The 12,225-nt window shown below is 42.4% G+C and overlaps 1 protein-coding gene across 7 annotated transcripts in view; it reads right to left on the bottom strand.

The window, feature by feature from the left end:
- SGMS1 (sphingomyelin synthase 1) overlaps positions 1-12,225 on the bottom strand; it is a 465,134-nt gene that overhangs the window by 153,629 nt on the left and 299,280 nt on the right. For 5 of the 7 annotated variants that reach the window (XM_062215295.1, XM_062215298.1, XM_062215297.1 and 2 more), the window contains one exon: positions 5,334-5,475. The exons of the other annotated variants lie outside the window; for them this stretch is intronic. The gene's annotated coding sequence lies outside the window, so the exon portion shown is untranslated. The remainder of the gene's footprint in view (positions 1-5,333; positions 5,476-12,225) is intronic. 7 annotated transcript variants of the gene reach the window in all.

Genomic DNA, 12,225 nt, shown 5'->3' with positions numbered 1-12,225 from the left:
CCAAATCTGCACTGTGTTGTGAATGTCTCTCAAAAAATTAGAAAAAAAAATAATAAAGGTGGGGCAGGCGCTGTGGTTCACTTGGTTAATCCTCTGCCTGTGGTGCCGGCATCCCATATGGGCGCCGGGTTATAGTACCAGTTGCTCCTCTTCCAGTCCAGCTCTGTGCTGTGGCCCGGGAGGGCAGTAGAGGATGGCCCAAGTGCTTGGGCCCCTGAACCTGTATGGGAGACCAGGAAGAAGATCCTGGCTCCTGGTTTCGGATCGGCGCAGCACCGGCCGTAGCAGCCACTTGGGGAGTGAACCAGCGAAAGGAAGACCTTTCTCTCTTTCTCTCTCACTGTCTAACTCTATCTGTCAAATTAAAAAAAAAAAAGGCAAAAGTAGCATCACTCATGAGGTGTGGGGATTTCCCAGGTGAGTGGAGTGGAGCTGCTTTGGCTCAGGGTTTCACCCATGTGAAATACTGAGCCAAAAAAGAAGGTAGGAGAAGGTTTCATTAACCATGATAGTCACTAGGAGGGCAAAACCACCTGCAAGTCAGGGTTTGAAAGTTTCATTTAACTGTGAAAAGGCGGAAGCTACTTGTCACAGATGGACCAAAGAAAGAAAAAGGGAAGTTGCAAACGTCTTTCAGTCAAAGGAGAATTTCAGTGCTTCATTCATGCACAATACTCATACTGGGAAATTGACAAGTCAGGTTCTTTACATGGTGTGACAGATGATGTGATGAAAACTCGTCAATTATTTGATAAGATGTGTGTAAACAGGTGGCAATTATGAAGCTCTTGTTTGTTTTAATACCTATGCTGATCATGATGGCCTATGTTGGAAAGGTTCTCACTGAGACCAGGGAGGATAAGGTCTGTCTCATTTTATGGGATAGCACTACAGATACTGTTACCCCTAAGGAAGAGCCACTGAAAGTTTGTTAACAACAAAATATTTAGACTCATGGGGGAAAATTCTGCAGTTGTACTAATAAGCAAAATCGTATCTGGAACCCTATGATTGTATATTTTTAAAAAAGCATACATATTCAGAGATAAATAGTGGAAGCATCTGCTTCAAAATATCATTAGTGGCTGTCTCCGGTGTTTTCCATTTTGTTGTTTAACCTTTTCAATATTTGCCAAGTGTTCTGTACAGAACAAGGAGGAAAATGTATTTAAAAACAGAAAGAAATTTCAGTTATTGAAAAGATATAGTAGCCTAACACTGTTAAATTCTGAGGTTCATCTAGAAAAGCCAGAGCTGCCCTTCACCGTGTGATTGTGTGGCTTTGGAAGAAGCAGCTGTTCATGCACCTGCCACGGTGAACAGAGCTGAACTGCTTCAGCAGTGTGGTGAACACAGAGTGGGGAATGAGGCACAGACTGAGGCCCACACCTCCCACATCACACAGGGGCTCAGTCCACCAGGTAACAGAGCTGTCACTGTCCTGAAGCCCCATCACCAAGCAGCACCACACAGAAGTCTTCCCTTCTATGTGGATGGGGCTTACTTCACTGTTTTAGAACTACTGTTGTATGACTGTAAACTAAAACAAAACAAAAATTCTTAGACATGTTAAGATATCTCAATGCCACTCCTGGGGCAGGTGTCATGTAGCTGCAATTTGAGTTAATGCTTGGGATGCCTGCACAGCATACTGGAGTACCTGGGTTCAAGTCCCACCTGTGCTGCTGATCCAGCTTCCTGCTAATGTGCATCCTGGGGTCAGCAGGTGATGGTTCAAGCCACTGGCTCCCTGCCACCAACATGGGAGACCCAGATGGAGTTCCCGACTCCTGGCTTTGGTCTCACCCAGCCCTGGCTGTTGTGGGTCTTTGAGAAATGAACCAATGGGGGGGCGGAGCCAAGATGGCAGATAGTAAGGACATGCGCAGATAGTCTGGGAAAATAAAGTTTCATAAAAGTGGAATTACTGTAGCCTCAGGAAAAGACTCAAGAAAAAACTGCAGAGGAAACGCTTCCGGATCTAGTAGATGTGACACAGAGGACCTACAGGGAGCCCACCGCGTGGAAGCCCAGCTGTGGGAGCCAAGCCGCAGAATCTCGCTAGCGCGGGAACGAACGGAAGGTAAGACAAAAACCTCAGAAACCCGAGACATTTGGTGGGGAAAGGCAGAGGCCTCTCTCTCCACTCACCTAACAAAACAAAGAGCAGGCGCCATTTTACATATGTAAAGCGCCAACGAGTACACAAACTCAGTAACTTTGGGACTATAGTGAAACTTGAGAACACACTGAGGGCTGCATAAACTCTTTGTGTGGTCCCAGGGGTAGATCAAACGAATACTCACAGAGGCCAGATTTCAACTACCCTCAATTCCACTCAGCTGTGCGGAATTACGTCCCAAATGAGTCAAAAAAAAAAAAAAGAGAGAGAGAGAGAGCGAGAGAGAGCGAGAGAGAGAGAGAGAGAGAGAGAGAGAGATCCAGCAAGGAGCAAGGGAGAGAACAATCTGGCTGAGTCACTTTTTGCACAGCCTTAAACATGAAGAATCAAGCAGAGCTCTCTGGCCAAGCCCATCACAGCCTCTAAGGATCCATCAAAGCAGACAGCCCACATAGAGGCATAGTATAACGAGAAAAAAACACCACAGCAAAAACAAAAACAAAAACAAAAAACATAAATTATCTCCAACATGCCAAACAACAAACATAGAAACCGAGGTAACAAGAGCAAGGAAGACACTATGATGCCCCCAAATGAACAAGACACCCCAATGCAAGATTATGAAGATGAAGAGATAGAGGAAATGCAAGAAGTGGATCTCAAAACATTGATAAGAACATTAAGAAGTTCTCAAAAACAAATTCTTGAACTGCAGAGAAATGAACCAATGGATGGAGAATTAATAATCTGGCTGTCTCTGCCTTTCAAATAAAAAACATAGATACATTTCAAAATATATATCACTGCTTTGTGTAACCAGTGAGGCAGTGTAATTGTCAGAAGCAAAGTCCATGAAATCAAACAGACCCAGGTTCAGATTCTGGCTCCATCACTTCCTACCCACATGAGCTTGGGCAAGTTTCATGATTTTGTAAGCCTCAGGCTGCTCATCTCTCAGTAAGACTCACCACATCTGCCTCCAAAGATTTTATTGAAGCTTTAAAGTATTTACCAATATATGCAGTATCTGCTGATTTAATAAAAACACTCTAGAAATCTAAACACATATAATTTTTAAAACAAGTAACCCCTTACTGAAAAAAAATGGATACCATATATTCATAAACTTACAAACTTAAAATCCATTCTTCATGGCATCTTCCCAGCTACACTCACTGAAAGAAGTCACAGAACTCACACTGAGCATGTGAATAGATCTCTGTTTTAAAGGTTTCAGGCTCTTAACCCATCCCGTGAAGTTCTGGAGAGGATTTCTGGCACCATTTTATCCTTTCTCTTCACTAATTCCATACTGACAGGAACCAGGCAATCATACAAATGATGTCACAGACACACTCAAGTACATTAAGAATAGAGAAGTCCCTGTCTGCCTCCCATACAGGCCTCAGAAAGGTCAGAGCAGTAAAAGTATCAGAGCCCTGGTTACAAAGAGGCGTATTTTAATGATGTCACATACTAATAATATACTCTCACTAAAATCTTGAGAACAATGTTGAAAATATTTAATAGGCTACTAATTAAATATTGCAAATATAATTATAAGCCAAATCAGATGTCATAAAATGAAGAAAAACTAGCAAATAATAGTGAAAAAAAGTCGAGCAGATTTTTTTTATTTGAAAGTCAGAGTTACAGAATAAGAGAGGCAAAGGTAAAGAGAGAAAAAGTATGTGCGTGTGTGCACATGCAAGAGAGATCTTCCATCTGCTGGTTCACTCCCCAAATGGCCATGAATGGCCAGAGCTGGGCCATGCTGAAGCCAGGAGCTTTTTCCAGGTCTCCCATGTGGATGAAGGGGCCAAAGAACTTGAGTCATTCTCTGCTACTTTTCCAGGCACATTAGCAGGGAGCTGGATTGGAAGTGGAGCAGCTGGGACTTGAACCAGCACCTATTTGGGATGCTGGCACCCATAGTGCCAGCCCCCAAGCAGAAGATTAAAACTCAAGAATTAAAACTCAAGATAGTGGGGCCAGCATTGTGGTGAAGTAGATGAAGTCACAGCCTGAAGTAGAGGGATCCCATTTGTGTGCCAGTTCCTGTCCTGGCCGCTCTACTTCTCATCTAGCTCCCTGCTAATCTGCCTGGGAACAAGCTCCTGGCTCCTGGCTTTGGATCAGCGCAGCTCCGGCCATTGTGGCCATCTAGCAAGTGAACCAGTGGATGGAAGACCTCTCTCTCTCTCTGCCTCTCCTCTCTCTGTGTAACTCTGACTTTCAAATAAATAAAAATAAATTTTTAAAAAAAATGGCACTTCACAAAGGGGGAGACAGCATCATATAGAATTTCCACAATAACATGGTTTGGGGTAGGCCAGTTCCAAATCCCATTTCTGCTACTTTGTCTCAGGGAAACAGTAGGGTGGTTATTTAAGTACTTGGAACCTCAGATTCCTCACCTACAAAACAAGACTTGCTCAAAGCTTTCATGATGGTGTGACTATTCAAGACATAAAATACTCGCACAGTGTTGTGTATGGTGAATGAGAAAATTTAAAAGTCCCAGAAGGATCAAGGTGACACAGAACATGCAATAGGCTAGGCTTTTAGAAAAGAGCCATTGCATCAAAAGCCAGACATCCACTGAAGGTCACAGTGTATGAAATAATGGGTGACCCTGACATTGACGATAAACATCATTGAAGAGACAAAACTTTAAGACTACATTTAAGAAAATGAAGTCAATTCTGATTAATATTTCAACTTGGAAGGGTCAAGGAAGGCAAGCAGGCCAAAGTACAGGACTGGCAGGGGATGGGTCACTCTGATGCAACTGTCAGCCAATCAGAAAAGGCCTTGATGATGGCCAGGGTAAGAGTAAAGCTAATCAATAACAGTTGGTTCAAAGGGCACAGACTTGCTGAGCTATTCCAAGACTTCTCTACAGCCAGGAAGAAGGGGATGAGGTCTTTGGCTAGAAATTTGCCAACACTTTCATGTGGCCCGAGTCTAAAGTTACCTCTATGCTTCTTACTGTCCTGCAGGCCAAGGGAAGGACTCTGAAGGGGCTGAATCAGGGCTGCTCCCAGGAGTAAAGAGCTACACCCCAGCACACAATCAAATATGCGGAAAAGACATGGGTGAATCTGAGGCCAGAGGGTCTGCCCTAAGAACAGTCTCCATTCCCTGGGAATGATTCGGCTGGGTTCTCACCACAGAGCAGGGATCCATCAAGCGCTCCAGCACTACATACCTCCAACTGCTACTGTTCGCATTTATCGATAGGCTCCTTTGAAATTATTCGCATGCACGCTTCCTGAGGCAGGGCCTTGTCTTGTATTTCATAGGCTTCCCAACCAGACACTTTTATGCATCCCAAGAACTCAATGGTGTGCCTAGAACAGAGGAGTAATTGAAACATATTTATTTTGAACTAATTCTAAAGCTGCAAGAAAATATACAAGCTTGTATTAACCTGGGAACAAAAAATTCACAATGGACCTTACCCATCTACCCTTCTTTTTCTTTTTTTAGCCTTTTAATTTTTTGTAGTTGAAGTATAACATATATGACACAGAACTTACTCTATTTTTTCTTAATTAAAAATTAACTTTTTAACCCTCTACCACTTACGGGTGTTTCTCCTTGTATGTATTTCTCTACTATTTTTAATTATCAACAAATAATTATTATCACAGATTTAGTGGCTTCAAACTGAAAACTGATGACTGAGTTACCTCTTACTTACAATAAAGCCATAGGGGTCAGTGCTGTGGAGTAGTAGGTTAAGCAGCACCCCATATGGACACTGGTTTGAGCCCCAGCTGCTCCACTTCCAACTCAGCTGCCTGCTAATGGGCCTGGGAAAGCAGTAGAATAGCGGGTGCGTGCTTAGGCCCCTGCACCCACATGGGAGACTTGGAAGAAGCTCATGGCTTTTGCCTGGCCAGCACTGGCTGTTGCAGCCATTTGGGGAGTGAACCAGCACATGGAAGACCTATCTGTTCCCCCCCCCCCCCGCCGCCCCACCTCTCTGTCACTCTGCCTTTCAAATAAATAAACTTTTCACTCTGCCTTTCAAATAAATAAACTTTTTTTTTAAATTATTTATTTGAAAGGCAGAGTAACAGAGAGAGGGAGAGAGAGAGAGAGAGAGATTGATTTTCCATCCACTGGTTTACTACCCAAATGGTCAAAATGGCCAGAGCTGAGATATTCTAAAACCAAGATCTGGGAGCTTCATCATTTGGGTCTCCCTGCTGGGTCCCAGGGCCCAAGCACTTGGGACATCTTCTATTGCTTTCCCAGGCACATTAGCAGGAGCTAGATCAGAAGTGGAGCAGTCAGAACTTGAACTGGTGCCTATATGGGATGCCAGTGCTATAGGCAGTGGTTTTACCTGTTATGCTACGGCACGTCCTTAAAATAAATCTTAAAAGGCCGGCGCCGCGGCTCACTAGGCTAATCCTCCGCCTTGCGGCGCCGGCACACCGGGTTCTAGTCCCGGTCGGGGCACCGATCCTGTCCCGGTTGCCCCTCTTCCAGGCCAGCTCTCTGCTGTGGCCAGGGAGTGCAGTGGAGGATGGCCCAAGTCCTTGGGCCCTGCACCCCATGGGAGACCAGGAGAAGCACCTGGCTCCTGCCTTCAGATCAGCATGGTGTGCCGGCCGCAGCGCGCCTACCGCGGCGGCCATTGGAGGGTGAACCAACGGCAAAGGAAGACCTTTCTCTCTGTCTCTCTCTCTCACTGTCCACTCTGCCTGTCAAACAGTAAAAAAAAAAAAAAAAAAAAATCTTAAAAAATAAAGCCATCTCCCTAGGGTCCAAACACTAGTCTCATAGGTGACACCAGCATTTACATATGCTTGTGAGTGGGTGTGTAAACACCAGGAAGCCAGAGATGATGCTTTACATAGGACAGAAAACAATGTGTTACTCACTTAGTTGCTCAGTCTTAGTAATTGGTACTTATATGTAAAGGAATGTGAAATTTAGTATTGGCTAAAACGTAGGATTCCTGAGGCCAGCAGTGTGGTACAGTGGGTCAAGTTGCCACCTGCAACGCCATCAAACCACATGAGCATCAGTATGAGCCCTGGTTGCTCCATTTCCAATCCAGCTCCCTGCTAATACTCCTGGGAAATCAGAAGATGGTACAAGTGCTTGGTCCCTTACTCCCAACATGGAAAATCTAAACGGTGTTCCTAGCTCCTGGCTTTGGCCTGGCCCAGCCCCAGCTATTGTAGCCATTTGGGGAATGAGCCAGTAGGTAGATGATCGCACTCTCTCTCTTTCCCTCCCTGTCTGTCCTTCTCTTTAACTCTGCCTTTCAAATAAATAAAACAAATCTTAAACATATGGATATACATTTATACTAAAAAATACTACTTAGGGGTAAAAAAGAAAAATGAAATCCTGTCTTTTGCAACAAAATAGTTGCAACTGGAAACCATTATACTTAGTAAAATTAGCCAGTCCCCAAAAGACAAATACCATATGTTTTCCCTGATCTGTAATAATTAACAGAGTATCCAAAATGTAATGTATAAGAATGAAATTGACTTTCTGAGATTCGATGATTGTTTATAGACCTTGTCTCTACTGTTGAGGAACAGTGTTTTGTTTTTTTCCTTCATATTATTTGTTTAACTCTTTACTTACTGTAAGGTTAATCTTGTGAGTATAAAGCAAACTGGAAATAGATCTTAGTAAAAATTAAGAGTGGAAATAGGAGAGAGAGGAGGAAAAGGGTAAGAGTGTGGGTGGGAGGGAAAGTACAGTGGAAAGAATCACTATGTTCCTAAATTTGTATATATGAAATGCATAAAATTTGCATACCTTAAATAAAGTTTTTTTAAAAAGGTATTGCTACTTATTTTGATCACACTCAATTTAATCAAGAAACCTTTTTTTTTTCTTCTTTTTTTCCTCCTTAGGAACTTCTAGGTACAAACTTGTAGATTTAATTTTATTAAATTAAAAAACATTCTTAGAACAAAAGAAACTACTACTCTTTATCATCCCTAAGGACCTAGCTATACTAGGCAATTCCACCATTTATTTAATTTTTTTTCCTATTTGTAAAAAACAGTGGTATGTCTGCAAATAATGAAACACAATCCTTAACAGCAGTTATCACAAACTAAAACCAAAAAAGAAAAAAACCTGTTAGTACCTTGCTACATTATCTTAAAAATGTTCAATTAAAGTTTCAAAGTAAAATATATTTACATAAAAGGACATTTCTTAATGATACCAACTTAGAGTTTATAAACGCCAAGATAAAACCAAGGGTTTTTAAAAACTATACCTCAGTACTGTATTGCATTTTAAAACCTGACTAGGTTTCATAATACCTAGAAGAACCTCAGTGTATTCATAATAATGAAGCACTACTTGCGAGGGTAAATAACGCTATCTTGGGCTGCTGATACGAACTGGATGCTCGAAAGAAACTGGTTAATGAAAAGAAAACAGAGAAATAGACTTAATTATTTTTGGGATACTGGACCTAATGATAGGAAATATGAGTCATCATTTTTAAAAAGTCATTTAAATATCATTTAAGAAAGGCATATGGGGGTCAGTGGGGGAAAGCTGCCACCTGTAGTGCCACCATCCCATATGGGTGCCGGTTTGAGTCCCAGCTGCTCCACTTCAGATCTCTGCTACAGCCTGGGAGAGCAGTGGAAGATGGCCCAGATCCTTGGGCCCCTGCACCCAGGTAGGAGACCTGGAAGAAGCTCCTGGCTTCAGTTTGGCAAAGCTCCACCCATTGCAGACAACTGGGAAGTGAACCAGAGGATGCAAGACCTCTCTCTGCCTTTCCTTCTCTCTCTGTGTAACTCTTTCAAGTAAAATAAATAAATCTTAAAAAAAAAAAAAAGCCATATGGATATGTGGGTTATAGATGGCTAATGGGACATACATACTTATCTCTGCTTCCTGATTAAAGCTTCAAAAAATGATAGGAAAGAGAGAAAAGGGATCTAAGTCCAGAAGGAATTTATATTAGAGCATATAATAGACACTGGGGGAATTTCAGAAGTGGAGAAGCAAAGATGACTACAGGGCAGAGCAGAGCAGGCTGGAAACTCACTGCTTGGGAAGCAAACAAAACCCAGTAGATGATTCCAGAAAGACTCAGAAAATGGAGGTTGTGGTTCCTCGGAAAGACATGATAATGGGTAGGAATGAAAAGTCTGGGGTGTGAGTTTAGTCTGGGGGTCAAGAAACCAGTTGGAATGCCTGTATCCTACATCACAGAGCCAGGGTTTGATTCCAGGCAGCACTACCACCCACGTGAGAAGATGCTGAGTCCCCAGCTCCCTGCTGCAGCAGCTAAGCCCCTGCTGCTGCAGGCCTGTGGGAAGTAAACCAGCAGATAGGAATTCTGCCAGCTGTCAGTGTCTCCCTCTGTCTTTCAAACAGATAAATATGTTTGTTAAAAGATGAAGTCTATTTAAAAGTCTATATAGAACAGGTAGGCCGTTACCTTATACCCTAAACATAAATTACCTCAAAACAGATAAAATCGCTAAAAGAAAGACCTGAAACTACAAAATTTCTATAAGAAAACATGAGAGAAAAATTTCATGACATTGGATTTGGCGATGATTTCTTGGATGTGACATGAAAAGCACGCATGTCACAAAAGCAGAATAGACAAATAGGACGATAATAAACTGCAAAATTAACAGAAACCACCGCCACAGTGAAAGACAACCTATGGAACAGGAGAATATATTTGCAGACCACTTCTCAGACAAGGTATTCATATCCACAGTATATGAAGAATTCCTACAACTCAACATCCAAAAACCAAAGAGCCAGATTTAAGAATGGGCAACGGACTTGAGTAGACACTTCCCCAAGGGAAAATACACAAGCAATCAACAAACACATGACAAGATGCCAACATCACTCATCACTGGGAAATGTGGATCAAAACCACAAAGAGGCTTTACCTCATACCTGTTAAAAGGGCCATCACAAAAAACAAACAAACAAACAAACAAACAAGAGTTGATGAGGATATAGAGACACTGGCATCCTTGTACATGGTAAGTAGAAAGATAAAATGGCAAGGGTGCTGTATGGGAAACAGTCTGATTGGTCCTCAAAAAATAAAACTATATGATCCAGTAATCTACATTCTGGTATTTTTATGTATCTGAAAGAACTGAAAGCAGGATCTTGAAGGGATATTCACACACCTGTGTTCACTGCAGCATTAGGTACAATAGCCAAGAGATGGAAACTACCTAAATATCCATTATGAATTGATGGATAAAAAATGTGGTACATACATACAACAGAATAGTATTTAACCTTAAAAAAGAAAATCCTATCATAAACTGCAAGATGGATGAACCTTGAGGACATCATGCTGAGTGAAACAAGCCTGGCACAAAATGACAAAAACTTTATGATTCCACTTATACAAGTTATCTATCAAAGTCAAAAACACACAAACAAACAGGAAGTAGCACTGCAGGTAATTGCCAGGGGCTGGACACAAAGAAAGAACAGTTACTATTCAATGGTTACAAATTTTCAGCTTTCCAAGATGAATAAAGTTCCAGAGATCTTCTGTGAAAAAATGTGCAAACTATATACTTTAAAATGACACAAATAAGGGGCCCCGGCACTGTGGCGCAGCAGGTTAAGCCACTACCTGGGATCCCATATGGATGCTGGTTTGCGTCCGCAGCAGCAGGAGATCCAAGCGCTTGAGTCCCTGCATCCATGTGGGAGACCCCGATGAAGCTCCTGACTGCTGGCATCAGCCTTGCTTGGTTCTGGCGGTTGCAGCCACTTGAGGAGTGAGCCAGCGAATGGAAGATCCCTCTCTCTCTCTCTCTGTAATTCTAACTTTCAAATATATGCACACATATTACAAGACCAGTGCTCTAACTCCTGAACTATGGAGCCAGCCACATAAATAAATATTTTAAAAAATGGTTCAGATGGTAAATTGTATAGTTTTTATACCATAAAAATATTAAGAGATGATCATGGAACATCTGGTAGGCCTAATGTAATCACAAGAACCCCTGCCAGCGGAAGAGGCAGACAGGAGACGAGGTCAGGATAGCACAGTGTGAGCAGTAACTGAGCCATCATTGCAGAACGCAAGTAAGGAAGAGAGCAGGAGCCAAGAAATGCAGTGAGCCCTGGCAGCTGGGATGAGCAGGGGAGCCAGGAGCCTCCGGAAAGGAAGGCAGCTGCTGGCAAGCCCCGGAAGTCGATAAGTAGGTGCTCTATCAAGAAGAAATAGAGAAAAGAAAATAAAAAGAAAGGAAGGAAAGAAGGAAGGAAGGGAAAGAAAGAATAGGGAGGAAAGGAGGGAAAAGAAAAAGAAAAGGAACTGAAAGGCTTAAGAACCCCAGGTCCTCTCCCAACCTAATAGAGCAAGGCAAACCATCTCTCAGGGAGGTCACGCTCTGGAGACAAGGGCACAGGACACAAGCAAGGCTGAAACAGGCAATGAGAGGTAAGTGTCTGGCTCCCTTCCCCTGGCTCTCCTCTGCCAAGTCCTCACCAGCAGGCTGAGACACCTCAGAAAGGGAAACAGAGGTTTTCTTTTTGGAGTTATCTGAAAGGCACAAGGAAAAAAGATCAGTTGATTCCAATGAGTGGGAGTCACCCACTAGCATGGCCAGATCCCTGCCCAAAGATCCCAGGGGGAAGCCCCCCAGGGAACCAGTTTCCTGTCCACTTCTTAGTGTCTCAGTCTTAAGAAGGAGCAGACAACTAAACCCTCACCATTCATTTGAGAAAAGCCTCTAACATTAAAATCTGAGAAAAAAGCTAGCATATAGAAATGGAGAACACACAGGGAAATGTACAAAGAATAAAAGGAAACAGTGAGATAATTCAATTCAGAAGAGAAAATACTGCAACTATGAAACAAAAACAGGACCCTATTTTTAAAACAAAACAGAGGATCCAAGAAATCAAATTCAAAAATAAAATCTTGTTAGTAGAAATAAAAATTTCAATAGACACTTAAGAAAACCTCTCTGAAGGTAGGAAAAAAAATAGAGAGATGGAAAAAAGCTAAGATAAAAAAGTTAGAAAATCAGAGAAACAGACCAGTAGCTCTGAATATCCAGACTAACAGAAAACACATAAAGGGTCAG

The sequence above is a fragment of the Lepus europaeus genome, chromosome 17 (assembly GCF_033115175.1).
Source record: "Lepus europaeus isolate LE1 chromosome 17, mLepTim1.pri, whole genome shotgun sequence".
Classification (NCBI taxonomy): Eukaryota; Metazoa; Chordata; class Mammalia; order Lagomorpha; family Leporidae; genus Lepus; species Lepus europaeus.
This window is presented reverse-complemented; position numbering and strand designations above follow the sequence as displayed.